Here is an 18245-nt window from a genome sequence, read left to right as displayed (position 1 = left end):
AAGCAGACCCCGCTGAGCAGGGAGCCTGATGTGGGGTTTGATCTCAGAACCCTGGATCATGACTTGAGCCAAAGGCAAATGCTTAACTGAGCCACCCAAGCGTCCTAAATTATACCCATTTTTAATCATACATTTAATTTGATGAGTTTACAGAGATGTTTAAAATTGCCTACATGCCATCTCATCAAGATATAGAATATTTACATCAATCCAAACCATTCCCTTATATCTTTTGGAATCAACCCTAATATCACCACAGTCCTAGGCAACTACTGATCTACCTCTGTCACCACACATTGGATTTGCCTTTTCTCGAATCTCATATGAATAAAATTATACAGTAGGTACTCTTTACCATAATATTTTTAATATTCATCCATATTATTATATGTATCACTAGTTTGTTGGGTTTTAGTGCTGAGTAGTGTTCAACTGTACAGATATATCATAAAATGTTTACTCGTCCACCTGTTGATAGGCCTTTGGGATGTTTCCGACTTATGGTTATGAATAAAAAAACCTGTGAATATTTTGTACAGTTTGTGCAGACATGTTTTCATTTATCTCAAGTACAAAATTAGGAGTGGAGTTGCAAGGCTAGATGGTAAATGTATGTTTAATATAATAAACTGCCAAACTTCTCCAAAGTAGCTATACCATTTTAATTAGCAATGCATAAGGTTCCAGTTGTTCCATATCCTCATCAGTACTTGCTATCATCCATCTTTAATTTTAGCTATCCTAATGGGCATGTAGTGGTATCTCTTTTTTTAAAAATATTTTATTTATTTATTTGACACAGAGAGAGAGAGAGAGCACAAGCAGAGGGAAAGGGAGAAGCGGGGCTTGATCCTAAGGGCCTGGGATCATGACCCAAGCTGAAGGCAGATGCTCAACCAAATGAGCCACCCAGGCACCCCATGCAGTGGTATCTCATTGTGGTTTTTAATTTGCACAATTTCCTTGATGACTAATGAGCACACTTTCACATGCTTCTTGACCATTATTAATCTTCCATTTTTAGATTATTCATCTTTCTATTATCAAATACATTTTCAAAAATATATTTTGGGTAAAGTTTCTCATCAAGTACTGTCAATTCTCATTATTCTAGGTAGTTATGTTCTCTAATGTCATCATGAACAATGAATTAGCAAGTACTGAACCACTGCTCCTTTGGGAAATACCGGGCTGGGTTCCTGAGAGCCTCTGTCACAACTTTTTAGTCAACCAGTCAACACAAAACCTCATTTGTTTCTGTTTAAAGACAATGTATTTAATACATATTGCTGATTCATTAACACTAAACTCCCAGACAATAACACTCTAATTCATGCTTGGATGAAGCTTATCTCACATATGTATTTATTTTCTCTATTAGGCACCATTACACCAACCCTGTACTTAGGAACACTAGATGGTATTTCAGCATTGTGCTCTGGAGGCCACTCTAAATTGCAAAACCAAACAAAAAGAACAAAAATGCAAAATATGTGGCACTAAATAAATAGGCCACAAAAATGATACTTGTTTACAGTATGAAAACTAAAACAAGAAGGCAGAGTACCACTTTGACAGCAGCTGGGAGCATGTAGGTAGGGCAACTCAAAATTTTTGCCACCCTGTCCATGTCCACAAATGATCATTGAAGCACCACAAATATTGACTTTGAGGTTTTAATTTTCGCAAAGAGATGAATCTGCAAACACAGAATCCATGAGTGAGGACCAAGTGCACACGTATTGCAAGTATATTATCCCAGGATGTCTTGAATTTGTCAGTCTTTTTGTGATTTGTCTTTTCATTTACTTAACAGTATCTTCTGAAGAATAGAAGTTTTTAATTTTGAAGAAGTACATTTTATGAAGTTTTGCTTTATGGTTCACACTGCTTGTGTTATTTAAGAAGTCTTTGGCTATCCCAAGGATGTGAAGATTTTCTCGTATGCTTTCTACGAGAAGTTTTACAGTTTGAGTTTTACATTTACATCTGTCACCTGTCTTGTGTTTTATTTTTTTATGTCATGAGGGTAAAGGTCAAAGTTAATTTCTTCATACAATGGTATCCAGGTATTTTAGCATTATTTGTTGAAAAGACGATACCTGGGATGCCTGGGAGGCTCAGAGGTTGAGCATCTGCCTTCAGCTCAGGGTGTGATCCTGCATGGAGCCTCCTGCCTCTGCCTATGTCCCTGCCTCTCTCTCTCTGTCAGAAAGAAAAGAAAAGAAAAGAAAAGAAAAGAAAAGAAAAGAAAAGAAAAGAAAAGAGAAAAGAAAAGAAAAGAAAAGAAAAGACAAGACTATACCTGAATTATTTTGGCACTTTTAATTTCTCAGGAAAGCTCCCCCAATGTGGGGCTTGATTCCAGGACTCTGAGATCATGATCTGAGTTAAATCAAGAGTCGGACAGTCAACTGACTGAGCCACCCAGGTGCCCCAAGCCTGGTAGGATTTCAATTGGAATTGCATTAAATAAATAGGTCAGTCTACATGAAAATAGCTTCCTGATCCATAAACAGGGTATATATCTCTATTTACTTAGATCTTTAATTTCTCTCAGCAATGCTCTGTGGATTTTAGTATACAGGTCTTTCCTAAATACATAATTTTCCTAAATTTATCCCTAGGAATTACATGGTTTCTAAGGTTATAATTTGTATTTTTTAAAAAAATGAATTTACCTATTTGGTCACTGCTAATATAGAGAAGTAAAATAGATTTTTGTATCTTGATTTTGTATCCTGGAACCTTGCTTTATTTAACTTACTAGTTTAGTAGTTTTTTTGGCAGTAGATTTCTTAGATTTCTATGTAAACAATCATATCATCTTGAATAAAGCCAGTTTTACTTCTTTTCCAATCTGCAGATCTTTAATTTCTTTGTCTTTCCTCATTTCACTAGTTACGATCTCTAGTAAAACATCAAATAAAAATGCTAAAAGCAGACATCCTTGACTTGTTCCCAGTCTCAGGGAGAAAGCATTCAGTCTTTCATGACTAGGTATGATGGATGTTTTTTGTGTATTATACAGATTTTAACAATAGGCCTAGGTCCAGAATGCTACTATCTTCCCTATGATTTGTAGCAGAAAGAATGGGTTTTCAGAAAAGGAAAGAGACTGAAGATTACTCAATTTTAGGAGAGGAAGAAGAGAAGTAGAGCTTACAGTATGGACTACACTCATCATTTTATTTTTATTATCAAGTCTTATCAAACTAAAAAAGCCCACTTTCTCTGTATCTATTTAATCCCTTCTGTTTTTAGTCAGAAAGGAAATTGAACATTTAAACTCCAATACCACTTCTAAAATGTTAAATAAGATACTATGGAGTGCACCTCACCAAGAATTAATTTTCTTTTTCTTTGGCCAAATGTAATTTGGCGAAATGTAGCACTATAAATTCTGGCAGGTAATCAAATAAATATTTCATATTCACCTTAGATACACACAAAAAGGGACGAAATGCTCATTAGTAACTATGAATTGGCTTGAGACTCTGAAGAAGTTATAAGAATCCTAATAATGTGAGAAAGGCTAGTCTTAGTAAAATTTAGATGAAAATTACGGTTGACCCTTGAACAATGTAGGGGTTGCAGTCACCCCTCATGCAGTCAAAAATCCATGTGTAATTTTTGATTCCCCCAAAACTTACTTACTAATTGCCTACTGTTGACCAGAAACCTTAACAGATAACAGATAACATAAACAAGTGTCAACTAATATACAATTTGTAGGTTATATATATTAAAGTACTTGTACAATAAAGTAAGCTAGAGAAAAAATGTTATTAACAAAATCATAAGGAAGAAAAAACACATTTACAGTATTATACTGTAAAAAATCCACATAAAAGTGGACTTGGGCAGTTCAAACATGTGCTGTTCAAGAGTCAACTATACTTAACTTTTCTGAGCATGGCTAATTGGCAGTATTACCTAGCTTTTCACAAGAGGGCAGCAAGAAGCTTTTCAGTGTAATGAAAGTCCTATTTGAAAGATATAATGGAATTTCAAGCTATTATATAATTATTGGGGCAATCTGTAAAAACCTTATGAACACAAAGCTGGTAAAGATTTCAGGAAGTTCTATAACTTGTTCCTTTACCTTTATAAGAGCTTATTAGGTTATCAAGGCAAGTAACATATAACATAAATACTTGATCCCTCCTTCAAAGACTGTATTTCAATAATATAGTAGATATTCTAAGAACGAATAGACCAAAATAACAAATTAACAACCATTAAGACAAAGTATGTTAAGGACCATAATACAGGTAAAGAACAAGTACTATAAGAGAAAGAACACTACTAAGGACGAGAAAATTCATAGCATTAAGCCTGAATCGGGCCTCAAGTGTGAATAAGATATGGACAAGTAGAAAGGGAGGGCCAAAGCATTCTCTAGATGGCAGTCACAGAAAAGGATAAGACATGGGGTGCTGTGGGAGAGAGAAATGAGGTACAACCTTTAGAAATCCTCATAGACAAGTATTAGAGGAAAGTATACAGCTTGGAAGTACAGGATCCCAGAAATATGTGAAGACTAATGAAGCTAGAAAGGGCTATTGGATAAATGTAAAATATAATATTTAATTTAAAAAACCCTGTGTTTTAAGTTGGGAGGAGCCACATGATTTGATAACAGAAAAACCTAGAATTTTTAGTTAATTTTTGTGTTTGGTATAAGCCAACTCTGGGAGAGGTAAGTACTCATCAACAAACACAAACTTTAGTTTCCATTTGTAGAAGCAGTTTCCAGATCAAAGGAAACAATAGTGCAATGCTTAGGGATTAGTCTAGAGTTCATTGTCATATTTTAAGAAAAATGTTGATAAATAGTATCTATATCCAAAGAAAGGCAACCAGAATGGTTATTGCCACAACAGGAAGTTAAAGACAATGCTGGTTTTATTTACTTTTATCTTTCCCTTTCAAGCCTGTCTGTATCCCCATTCTAAGCAATGGGAGCACACCTACTGAATCATCTCACTTGGAAACCTTGGAAGATCATACTGGGTCCTTTACTTCACCCTCATCTTCAACTGGTGACTAAATCTTGTTGATTCTCTAGCCCAAATAACTCATGTCAACAGCATTTTCTGCCTCTCCATCGCCTTATCTGAGGTCTTCTCCATCTTGCCCCTGGATTCTTACTGATAACCTAACTGATCTCCCAGTCTCAGCTTTACTCTCTCACAGAACCATTCTCAACACCTATGGCTACTGTACATGGAGACTAGCGGTTTATTTTGTTGTTGAAAGCCAAAAGGATAGACTCTTAACTCTCTTGGTGAAAAGAATATTTGAAATCACCTAACCTAAGCTCCCATCTAATTCTAAGCAGCACCTAGTAACATTCCAGAGCCGGTTGAAGAGTTCTGCCTAAGCATTCCTAGTGAGAGGGAATTTAGTACTTTTTGAGAGTCCATTTAATTTCTGGACATTTGGGAAGTTCTTCCTTAATACTGTAGCAACAAAACCAAACAAATCAAACCAAACCAGCAGCAACAACAAAAAAACCTCCAAATAAAACCCAAAACAAACCTCTTTCTAACTTCTCCCCATTGTTCCTAATTCTGTAGGAACAGAACACAGATAAATGCCTACGGTTAGTTGAAGCAGACAAAATGGAATATAAAAGCTCTAATCAAAAGTAAGGAAAAACAGGTTAAGTATCAGGGACAACTAAGTCAATAGACAGCAGTCCCCTGAATACTTTAAGAGCAATAAAACGAATGCCCTAGTATCTTCCTTGACACGAGGATTCTGTTCAAACCCAGGGGGTTTATAGATATTGTACAATTCTTTTGTATTCAGTATTTCTTTAGATGAAACACACAATAAGGAGAAATAGCATGTGATTCTATAGCCAAACATGGGCGATCCATTAAAAAGACAAGTGACAGCTCAACCCTCTCTCCAGGAACATTTGTCACCTACGCCTTTATCCTTCAGGGATTTCAGTTGAATGACATTTGCTGTAGGTTGATAATTAGTTTTTCTTTCTTTCTTTTTCTTTTTTTAAAAAAAAAATCATAGGAGGCCAATGTTGGCTTCTTCCCCATGAGAGACACTAGCCTGAGTGGTTTTGGGAATACGTGCCTTGATCAGATTTGCACTATGACTCCTGAATGCATGAACCATCCCAGTAACACCTGCTCTCCTGACAGGCCACCCGGGACTAGCAGCAAAAGGATCCATCAATTCCACTCTCTCCAGAGAGATCACCCAGACCTAGTGGTAAATGTACAGTTGAGTGCCAAGTTAAAAAGTAAAATTCTATCCGCCAAAACCTACTAGACGTCAACTTAACATAGAATTTAATTTTTTTCCAACTGAACTGCAATTGAACTAAATACTAAGAAAAGTATCACTTACACTGAAGGAGGAAAGGTGGGTTATAGTGAAATTCCTTAATTACATCTGGTCAATATTTTTTTTTAATTATTTATTTATTTATTCATGATAGTCACAGAGAGAGAGAGAGGCAGAGACACAGGCAGAGGGAGAAGCAGGCTCCATGCACCGGGGGCCCGATGTGGGATTCGATCCCGGGTCTCCAGGATCGCGCCCTGGGCCAAAGGCAGGCGCCAACCCGCTGCGCCACCCAGGGATCCCACATCTGGTCAATATATTGCTAAGGTCTTGCTCTGAGGTTCTCATCACAGGGTGGGAATACAGTTGCTTCCTACCCAGAAACTGTGAATTACTTATTTTGTATTATAGTAAGTTTGGGCAAGCAGATTTTTTGGTAACACAAAAGCAGAAAATCTATAAGCAATCACATTCTTTTTTAAATTTTATTTATTTTTTAAAAAATATTTTATTTATTCACGAGAGACACAGAGAGAGGCAGAGACATAGGCAGAGGGAGAAGCAGGTTCCCTGTGGGGAGCCCGATGCGGAACTTGATCCCAGGACTCCAGGATCACACCCTGAGCAGAAGGCAGGTGCTCAACCACTGAGCCACCCAGGTGTCCCAGCAGTCACATTTTAATTCATTTAATTTAGTTTCCTTTTCATAAAGAGAGGTAGACATTTTTTATTTTTGGCCTATGTATATGCATTTTCTGTTTTGGCTTCCATTTACTTTTCTACAAACATTATTTAGCTTTGTCATTCTATATGTTACAAGATGTATTCTCTGTCCCCCCAATTACCTATTTCACCTATTTTTAACAATGAAGCTATTTCTTTAAAGTTATATCAGTACATGTTTTCAAAAATCAATTCTATGAGGTTTATTAAGAAAAACAATAGTTTGCCTTTAACTCCTCAGTGGTAACCATTTGACCTTGTTTAGTTGATTATTTTATATTACCTATATGTCTCTACATGATTAAATAACACACTTATATTACTATTGCTTGATTTTTCAATTTGAGGCATTATGTATGGACTTCCCCAAATATAGAAGGTGATGATTTAGCTCCTTTCTCCATCCTCACTTAAATTCTTCACAATACATATGCACGTATCCCATCTCCTATTCTCTCATATATTGTGATTTTACTTAGATCGATATTCATGTTCTACATTATTATATAAACACTATTTATAGCTAAGCCATTGTGATAAACTATGATTACCTTTCCTTTCTTGAATACTTTTTGTTTTCTTTGGGTTTTTAATTTTATATTTTTAAGATTTCATTTTTTTTTAAGATTTCATTTTTAAATAGTCTCTACAGCTAACGTGGGGCTCAAACTTACAACCCCATGATCAAGAGTTGCATGCTCTACCAACTGAGTCTGCCAGGCACCCCTTCTTTGGGTTTTTAATTTGTTTGGTTTTCAATGTACTTACCTCTAATTCAACTACAGACTATGACTACCTGTTGTCTAAACCTTAAGATACTGAGATGTATCCCATAATTTACCAATTTTATCTTCCTGAAGAAGTCTCCAATATGGTCTAATTGTCCTCTGTGCCTGGTATGCAGCAATCACCTTGGGACTTGTACCCTCTCACACCTTGGGGAGCCCCTGTTTTCTATAGCTTACATCATCTTCTTTCTTGGCTTATTACCTCAGGACTTCCAACAGCTCATAAGAGTTCATGAGAGGTCAAAATTTTTGGATCTTCCATGTCCAAAAATGTTTTATTTCATCTTTTCACTTGAGTTGGCATTCTAGGTTGAAAATAATTTTCCCTCCAAATTCTGAAGGTATTGCTCCGGTCTCCAATGTTGAAGACACTCTGATTCCTATCCTTTTGTCTGAAACTTGTTTTCGGTCTTTCTTCTCTGGAAGCTTCTAAGATCTTATCTTCTTCCCCAGAGCTCTGAAAATTCATAATGATGTGCGTTAGAGCAGTTTTATTTTCATCTATTTTAGTTGCACCTATCAAGACCTTTCAGACTGGAAATATAAGTCTTTCAATTTGTGGAAGTTTTCTTTAAGTATTTCATTAATGATTTCCTTTCTGCTTCCCTCTTTCTCTTTCTAGAACTCCTATTATTCAGATTTTTGGCTCTCACAAATTGGTTCTCTTTTCTTTGCTTTTCCCTTAGTTCATGTCTTTCTGGTCTACTCTATTTCCTTAACTTCAACTCTATTTTTATTGTATTCTTCATTCCTGTCACATTTTTAACTTCCATGGAGAACTCTTTCATGTTCTCTGTAAAGTCCTTTTTATAATTACATCCTGTTTTTATTACATTTGCAATATCTTCTTTTTGAGTTTTTTTTTTAAAGACTTTATTTATTCATGAGAGACACAGAGAGAGAAGCAGAGACATAGGCAGAGGGAGAAGTGGGTTCCTCACAGTGAGCTGGATGTGGGACTCGATCCCCAAACCCAGAATCAGGACCTGAACAGAAGGCAGACGCTCAACCACTGAGCCACCCAGGCATCTCTTTCTGAGATTATTAATAGAGTAGTTTCGCAGAGTCTGTTTTCTCTGACCGGATTTTTTCCATTTGTTGCCTTTGTTTTTAAAATTTTTTGTCAAGGGCTTTTCTCAAATGTTGATGATCTTTCACTGTTTTTTCATTTGTAAGAACAGGGACAAAAAATTTGCTTGAAAAGTCTGAGAGTTATAGGAGTTGACCTTGGTGATTATGAGCTTCACTGCAGTATGACCAAGCTGGTTAGTTGTAGAACTTCCAATGTCAATGCCTTTATTCTTCTTGGGCTGGTCAGATTCCTCTCTTCCGACTTCCTGATCGGAGGGTAAAGGCCTATTTGTGGAGGGTGGGGTGGTGTCAGCACAGGGTGTACATAATACCCTATATTTTCAGTACAGAAACCGTTCATCCTTGGGTGGTCTGTATCTACCAGTTGAGGAACCATTTTGTTTTACATTCTCTAGAAAATACAGCTCCAGTCTTTTGTGGGATAGAATAAAGCAGGTGATCTGGATATCTGACTCCTCCTTAAACAGACTTTAATGAATCTTCCTTATTTAAGCCATCTCCCCCATCCACCTGATCCCAATCTTCAGCCTTCTGGAGTACTGTGTGAGATGTGAAGTGGCTTGGTTCTTGGCCTTCCTCTTTTAAGGATTGTTTTTCTTAGGTCTGCTACATTCATATACCTGCCAGCTGCCACAATTTGTAACTGTTGTCCTCTATCCTTATTCTCCTTGAGGTCTTATATCTTTTTTAAAAAATTGTTTTAGTAGGGTTTGGGAAAGAAGGAAAGCAAATGTATGCATTAAAACCATCATTAGCTATGGTGCCTGGGTGGCTCAGTTGGTTGAGTATCGGATTCTTGATTTTGGCTCAGGTCATGATCTCAGAGTTGTGGAATTGAGCCTTCCATCCAGCTCCAGAGTCAGAGAAGAGTCTGCTTCTCTCCCTCTCCCTCTGCCCCACCCCCCATGTATGCACGCATGTTCTCTCTCAAAAATAAATAAATCCTAAAAAAAAAAAAATAAAAATAAAACCATCATTAACCTGAAAGCACTCTCTTCCCCAAACTTATAGTTCATGATACATAGGTACCTTCCAGTTTTTTCTGTGATTTTAACTGTTTTGTCATCATCCCCACTCCCATCTTGGTTTTGGTTTTGTCTTTACATTGGTAATATTAGTCTTTCTAAGGGGCAAGAGACAGTGTATACCTTCTGAAAAAGCAGCAACGGAGAAAAGAATGGGTAAGTACTCATCTATTCTCTGAGTGCCTTGAAGACTATACTTCCATTTCTTCTTCTGTAAATACAAAAAAATTCTATCTATTCAACCAGCATTTGCACAACACAGTTTGTTTTTTTTTTTAAATGGATTTATTTTTGACAGCATATAGGTGGGTCTTGGTTTTTCCTGTCTCTCCCTCCTTCATCCCTCCCTCCCTCCCTTCCTCTCTTTCTTTCTAAAGAAATCTCTAATACCAATGTGGGGCTCGAACGCACGACTGGGAGATCAAGAGTCACATGCTCTATCGACTGAGGCAACCAGGTACTCCTGCACAAGTTTGTAATATTCAAAAATAATAAACCACATGGCTTCTAACAGCCAGGGTCTTGCAATTTAGTTGGGAAGACAAGCATAAATAACAAGTGAATACTAATGAAGTCAGGATCATGAGGGCTCACTGTGGCTAAAAAAGAAAGAGAATAATAACAGTTCAAGAAAAAGAAAATGGTTAGAAGAGAGAATTAGTCATGATGGAAATCAGGAGAATTCAATGGGATTCTGAGGTTAGGGGAGCCATCTTCTATCCACATTCATGTTCTGTCTTCTAACTACAATCTGATTTTTCCTTAATTTTAAATATTTGTTAAAACTTATTGACATTTATTAAACACCTTTTTATAAAGTAACCAACAGAAGTTTGAGGGACATTTATAGCTAAGTCAATCACTGACTCAGACGGCACTGTCAAGGCGGTGAATGCTACCCACCCAACTGCAAAAGTTGTAGGTGTAACCTGCTTTGAGAAAAATAAACATCTATTAAAAAACAAAACCAAACAAAACTATTCATGATGCAAAATGAAATTATTTAATTTGCAAGACTGAACTTTACACAAAGCTTTTACTCACTGTGCCAATTATTCATGTATTGCCTCTCTACCCTCCTTTGTGATACTAGAGCTGGACCCTGCAACAGGCTACATTTTTCTTCTGTCAGCTGGCTTGATGTTAAGCTTGCCAATAGAGAGGGTGCTGGTGGGAGACTGCAGGCTGAAGAAGAAAGAAAGAACTTTTCTTCCTTTTTACACTGTATGGTTTTTCTCCACAGTGAGAAGCAGGTTGGTATTGGGGGTCCCCACATTGTTCACCTTGCCAACAGTGGTTCTCATTTCAGTGGCAGGGCTCCTTCTGGCTAACATTATTTACCACCACAGGGCAGCTCTTCCTATAATTCACCAACAGAGTACCCTTTGGCAGTGGGCAGCATGTTCTGCTGGCAGCTCTGACCTCTCTTCAGAGGTCTGAATCTCAGCCTTGTGGGAACCTCATCTAAGTTTCTAACTTCCTCTGTGGTTCGCTTTCCTTCAGCCCCAGGAGAAGTGGCTTTCTGTAGCTTCTACTCCTGTACTCTTTAGAGTCTTCTACCCCTTTCACCTAGTTAACAATTTAACACTTCTTTACTTAAAATCTTCCCTGTTCAGATTATTCCTCATTGGATTCTGGCTGTTACAGTCACCCAAAAAGACCAAACAAATGGAATACAAATGATACCAAGTAAAGACGGTCCCCAAATGCTAATGTTAAAAAATAAATTCTAGCAACTACTGTTAGAAGTCTAGAGAAATCCCCCCAAGAGAAATCCCAACACCAATTCTGAATAAGACAACTATAAATATAAGGTTTCCCAAACCATGAGTAGTACTAAGCACTGAAGAACAAGAGTAAAGAACAACTATGTCAGAGAAACTTTTAGATTCTGTTGTGATAAAATTACAAGATTAGTGGCTGACAAGAACCCAATAGATGAAAGAACCTGATTATAAGAAAGCATTTAATAGTGCTTCTCCTGGCATCTTCCTTGCAAAATTAATTAAAACTAGCCAGGATATATGAGTCTCATGAATTGAAAACTGGCCTCAAGACCGCAAGGAGTGATTATAAACTGCCTTAAATCACATTGAGGAAAGTGTCTGGTAGAATGTCCAGAGAGTATTAGATTGGTTATAATCCAGTATTTCCATTAATGCTTGGGAAAGTAAAGAGTAAGTTAATTTTTTTTTAAGAGTAAGTTAATTAATGTTTAGTAGACATGAACTAGAAGGGATCTGTAAAAACCAGTATGGTCTAAAGTATAAAAAATTTAGAAAAGTGAGAAAGATGTACAAAAAATAAACTCTTTCCCTTTATTATGAACAATTCAGATAAAAAGTAATTTTTACCCAGTGATCTCAAAACCTCCACATGCAGGTGGGACTATGTATAGTTGACAGCAAAGAATCAGAGGTTTTTATCTGGGCTAAGAACAGCATCTACCTTGGGGGATCTAATTCCTTTCATTCTATAGAGATTATAAATTCATGGAGAGAAGAGTGTTTAGGTCTATGAATAATCCTTTGCATGGCTACATCATACAGCAGCTTGAGTTAATGCCAGAATTTCCTTTCTGTGTGGATTTGTAGATTTACAAATATACAAAAGTAGAGACAAAATGGAAGAAGTAAAAGCAGCAAAACACTAGCAGCCAAACTGAATTTTTTTATAGATAAAGATATTACTAATGCTTTAATAAAGAGATTGCCTAAACTCAGAAGTTGTCTGGTCTTTCCCCTCCTTTCCTGTACCTTCCTGGCATCCTATATGGAGAACACAGAACTTATGTGGGGCCTCAGTGGAGAACAAAGCAGACACTAATAGGGGGATGTAGACAGTGCTGATAGAACATATATCATGAACATGGGAGTGAAAGTAGGAAAAACCTAGTCTAGCAATCAGGTATAGCCTTCCAAAAGAGTTGTCATTTAAGCTAAGCCTGGAGTTTGCTCTAGTCACTATGTGGATTCCTTCTCAAGGGAATGATTTGTCAATGCTAATATCTTGCTATGGGAGAGAAAATGGTCTGGGGCTTTTCTCAAATTGCCTTCATCCAGTCAAAAGGGGCCCCAGTGTCTGTTTTTTTGTTTGTTTGTTTTTTTGGAGAAATTCAGGGCCCTAAAAATGCTAGCAAGTCACAATTAAGCTAGGAAAGGGCTGGGTTAAGCTCCTCCTGAACCCATACCCATACCGATACAGTATGCTTCATGTTTCTTTCTAGCAGTTAGCTGGGTAGCGGGGAGACAAGTACTGACCTTAAGAAGTGATATTCATGGCAGTGCTAAGCAGTCCTCAGAAGAGCATCCAGGGCCAGGACCCAAAGCCTTCCCTAGTTACCATGGCCAGAGGACTTAGGCTTGTTCAGCAATCAAGTTAAGGAGCAGAGGCTTTAGAATCAATCATAGGCCTGAGTTCTAGTCTTGGCGCTGTCATTAAATATCTTGGGAAAAAAAAAAAAATCTTGGGCAAGTGACCCCCTCTTTCTTCTGTACAGTGAGGATAGTAATAGTAGCTACCCCCAACAAAAGTGGTATCAAAGTAGGGAAAAGGAGCTGGGCAGAGTGCCAGTCACACATCAGGAAATGCAGGCTGTTGATGCTAATAATAAACAAGAATATACCTATATGTGAAGGACTATATCTATAAGTAGCAGAAGAACTAGATATAGGTTTATTTGTATATGCCTAGATTGTTTATTAAACCAATATTTAGTTATCTTAGAATGTCCCACAGGCAAACAAGACACAACAGGTTGAAAGCAAGTATCTCTCAGCCCCAAACAGTACTTTTACTTACATTCTCTATTCTGGTTAATAAAACCAATTACAAACTACTCGAGTTAGAAACAGAGTTATCTAAGACTCCTGTATCACTGCATCTTTTAAAACTGATATTCTTATATGCACCAGATATGAAAAAGAGAGGGAAAGATAGTGAAGAACAAGTCAACAGCCTCAGTCCTCAACTATGAGTGTTCTTCCTAACAAGAGGCCAGCTGACTTCCTTGCTCATCATTCTACAGTGGCCACCCAGAGCCTTTGGGATAATGTGTAGAGAAATATTTATGTATAAGCACACACATACAATTTTGTTTATAATTTCAGGAGATTTTATGGACTTTTAATGTGTCTACACCTTGGCTTATATCATATGCACAATCAGGCTCCTTCCTGGTTTTCCATCCTGGTCTCCTGACTGCTTACTCAGCAGTTCCCCAAACATAGCATGCCTTGGGCCCGTGCTTTTACCATTGCTTATGCCCAGACTTCCTTACCCACACTCTGTGCAGCAATCACCACCCCCATGTCCTCTTGACCCTACTGCTTACTGCCCAGCTTTAGAGACTGTTTAGGGTTACTTCCTCTGTCTGAGATAAGTACCCTTCCCTAGTGCTCTCCAATAAATCGTAATTTCAAGGACAAGAACATTCTCTTTTTCTCTATAACCTCATGCTCAGCAGAGTATGTCCACATAGGAGGCATTCACTTATTTTTGAATGATTAAGTTTAACCTTTTAGGGCTCACACGCTGGTAGACATAGGTAATTGTCTACACATAGGCATTTCCTCACTTAATCTTTGTTAACAAAACCCTGGTTTTATTCAAGTAAAGGGTGAGCATGTACTCAGGGGAGACTGGGTTCCTTCCCAGTTCCAAGGATAAACCAGGATTAGTCCATCTCAACCAATGATGGTAGTCTCATTTCTCTTGACCATGATTAGTTTAAGCATAGGAATGTGACCAACACTATTCAATGGCATGCAAGGGAAATCTGCTTCAGAGCTTCTGGGATTTTTCTCACTAATAAGAAGATGCATAGGGGAAAACACAATTCCCTTTTCTATCTTAGGGTACTTTTGTCAGCCTATGATATTAAAAACTTTAGCAGCCATCTTGCAAACATGATGGAAACCAACCTAAGTGTGTGTGTGAGGGATCCAATACACTGAAATGACACAGCAGAAAGATGGAGCTAACAGGGGTCTCCAATGATAATGTCAAGTAATAAATTACCCAACCCTAAAAATGAAGTGCCTCTATATTACATCTTTATCCTTTAAACCTTTGTAGTTGATTCTTCTGTAACTTGCAGACAAAAGGATCCTACCAATAGAGAGTATATTAGTTTTCTGGGACTGTTGTAATGAAATGAGTGGCTTAAACATCAGAAATTCACTGTCTTACAGTTGTGAGGCTACATGTCTAAGATCAAGGTATCAAAGGGTTGTTTCCTTCGAGGCCCATGAGGAAAGGATCTGTTCCAGATCTGTCTCCTTGGCTTTTAAGATGGCTGTCTTCTCCCTGCATTTCTTCACAATCATCTTCCCTCTATGTGTCTGTCTCCATGTCTAAATTTCCCTCTTGTATAAAGATACCAGTCATACTAGATTAGGACCCACCCTACTGACCTCATTTTAATGATTACCTGTATAAAGACCCTACCTCCAAAAAGATCACATTCTGAGGTACCAGAAGTTAGGATTCTGACATACCTTTTTGGGGGGCACACAGTTCAATCCTAACAGAGACCCTTTAAAAAAACCTAATGAAAGCCATCAATACTCTCTGCAGAGAAATATTTATGTATAAGCACACACATATAATTTTGTTTATAATTTCAGATTTTATGGACTCTTAGGTTAAGAACCATAGCTACACTACCTTCCTGAATATGACACACACCTGAGCATTAACTACACACTTACAGACACTAAAATTAGTATTGTCTAGGTAGCAACACTATATTGCAGGCAATTCTAAGGGTACTATGTTATGTATATGCAAAGGTAGGAAAGAGGTATTTTATTGAATGAAGGTTATGTTAAGATTACAAGAAAGCTTTAAGGAAAGGAAGTTACCAAGAGTCTTCCTTAAAGGGATAAAGTTAATACCCTTCATTTTACTTAAAAATTTTAGGGATTATTTGGGTAAGTTTAACCTCAGAATTTCCAGTATTAAGTTTTTCTTATAATTAAATGAAAATACACAATCTACAGTGAAAATTATTAGTACAAAGAGGAGACACATTTTATTTGCCTAAATCTGTTAATGTTATATGGCTTGAAACTTAAAATAATTGAGATCTAACCACTGAGAATACAGAGCTTTTAAAATGCTGGTTTCCATGGCCCCAGAAAACCTGCATAGTCAGGAAGGTTGGAAGGAGCTCTGGAGCCCAGAAAAATGGCAGGAAACAAAAGTTAGAGCAACTGGAAGGAAAACTAGAACCATCTAAGTACAACATCAATATAACTTGCAACATGTAAGGGTCTAGAATTCTGAAATTTTGCACTATTTATTTAACTCTGAGAACTAGCATTCAAAATCATTAAGGGTCATTTGTGAACTGTGGTAATCAGATCAAATAAGTTTGATTTTTGCTCTCTAGAGATAAATAAGGTAACAGTAATGATAGGGACAGCAAACAGACACTTTCCTTCTTACTGTTAAAGATTACTACAAATCAAAGTTAAATTATAAAGTGAAATGCATAAGGACCAATCATTAAAAATCTGATCACTAAAAGCTACCTTTGAGGTTGGAACAAAAACTGGAAATGTTTGCAATCTGGCAAATAATGCACAAAATCCTTAATTACTGAGAAGTACATTTTTTTTCTTCCATGGAACATCCTCATAGCCACCACATGTAGAACCTATACTAAATGATAACAAAAATGTAACTCTGCCTGGGAGAATAAGGAGACACTACATGGAGAGACTGGGATTTCAAATAGCCTTGGAGGATAAGTGCAAATTTTCCAGATAAAACTGGAGAGAAAGGCTAAGTTGAATTTTTTTTTTTAATTTTTATTTATTTATGATAGGCACACAGTGAGAGAGAGAGAGGCAGAGACATAGGCAGAGAGAGAAGCAGGCTCCATGCAGGGAGCCCGACGTGGGATTCGATCCCGGATCTCCAGGATCGCGCCCTGGGCCAAAGGCAGGCGCCAAACCACTGCGCCACCCAGGTTTCCCGAGAAAGGCTAAGTTGATGTTAAGAAAGTCCTTTGTGAAAGCCTGAGGAATCTGAATTTTATCTTGTAAATAAGACCCAAGGAGCCAAAGAACTTTTATAAGCAGGAGTATGACATACTTAAAAGATATATTTGTGGTAGCAGAAGACAGACTTTTTTACTGTTGACTATGGCAACTAAAAATGCCATACACCTAACAGATGCTCAAATTAATACTTGTTGATAGACTTACTGAATGAAGCTTTATGAAAGAATTATCAGAACATGTAGATTGACACATAAACAAAGGCTAGTCCAAAGAGCCACTACTGGGTATTCATCTATAGTAACAGAAAGTATCTAGGGCTTGATGCTTGTGTTTTGATACTGCTCAGAAAGAGGTATTATGATCTGTAATCAAATGATGCCAATTCTTTCTCTACAGTAATAAGACTGTATCTGGCTTAAAATTAAACAAAGCAAATCAATAACCTTATCTAGGGGAAATAATGCCAAATAAAATAGCATCTAAAACATCAATTTTTCTTTCAGTCTGTAAGCCCTTTTCTTGCTTGGCTGTACAGTCTCCAATCATCCCTGAAATACAAGTGATTGGGCTCTTCTAGACCCACCAGTTAAGGGGAGGGAACATTTATCTACCGTCAATTCATGGGACACTAATCTCCTTCCCACTTCTCTGATTACAAGCAAGCAGGATGCTAGAGGGAAGGCCTCAAAAGAAGCTTTAAAAATAAATAAATAAACCCAGCCCCTTCTGCTCCAGGAATACAGAAAAGATTGGCATTAGTACAAGAGAAAGTGATCTATCCAAACAAAAGCCAATCTGAAGGAGGAGCAAACCCCACAAGCTAGCCTGGCATTATTGGTAGGAAGATAGCACACTTGTTAAAAATGTATATTTTAATTTTCTGTATTGCAAAAGGCCCCAATTTGCCCAGGGATCTAGCTAAGCTGCCATTTTCTACTACGACAGAGTCTAATCTTTATTTAATGGATTTAGCATCTATCTTTACTAGAGTGGTCTCTAAGGAAAAGGGGAGGGGAGAATGAAGGGGCAGAGAAGAGATGATCAGATCCCCCCTCCCCCTTTCATCCATCCGGCGCTCATGTTTGTGTTCAAAATTCAATTACCTCCTTATTGATACTTCACAGAGATATTTAAGCTGCAAACATGAAGCCCTGATTTCCCAAGGGGCCATGCCCCTCTCTATTTCACTGCTCTGCTTCCCCCTGGGTGAATTCCTGAGGCGTCCATATTAATAGGTAATCAGTCACAATTCATTTATTAAACAGCTAGCAAGGTTTATCAGCCTGCCCTGA

At 37.5% G+C, this 18245-nt stretch overlaps 1 protein-coding gene across 4 annotated transcripts in view; it reads right to left on the bottom strand.

The window, feature by feature from the left end:
* The window catches only part of LIN52 (lin-52 DREAM MuvB core complex component), a 111366-nt gene that overhangs the window by 26305 nt on the left and 66816 nt on the right, over positions 1–18245 (bottom strand). Inside the window, exon 6 of one of the 4 annotated variants that reach the window (XR_012036899.1) lies at positions 8029–8283. The exons of the other annotated variants lie outside the window; for them this stretch is intronic. The gene's annotated coding sequence lies outside the window, so the exon portion shown is untranslated. The remainder of the gene's footprint in view (positions 1–8028; positions 8284–18245) is intronic. 4 annotated transcript variants of the gene reach the window in all.

Source organism: Canis lupus, chromosome 9 (assembly GCF_048164855.1).
Source record: "Canis lupus baileyi chromosome 9, mCanLup2.hap1, whole genome shotgun sequence".
Lineage (NCBI taxonomy): Eukaryota > Metazoa > Chordata > Mammalia > Carnivora > Canidae > Canis > Canis lupus.
This window is presented reverse-complemented; position numbering and strand designations above follow the sequence as displayed.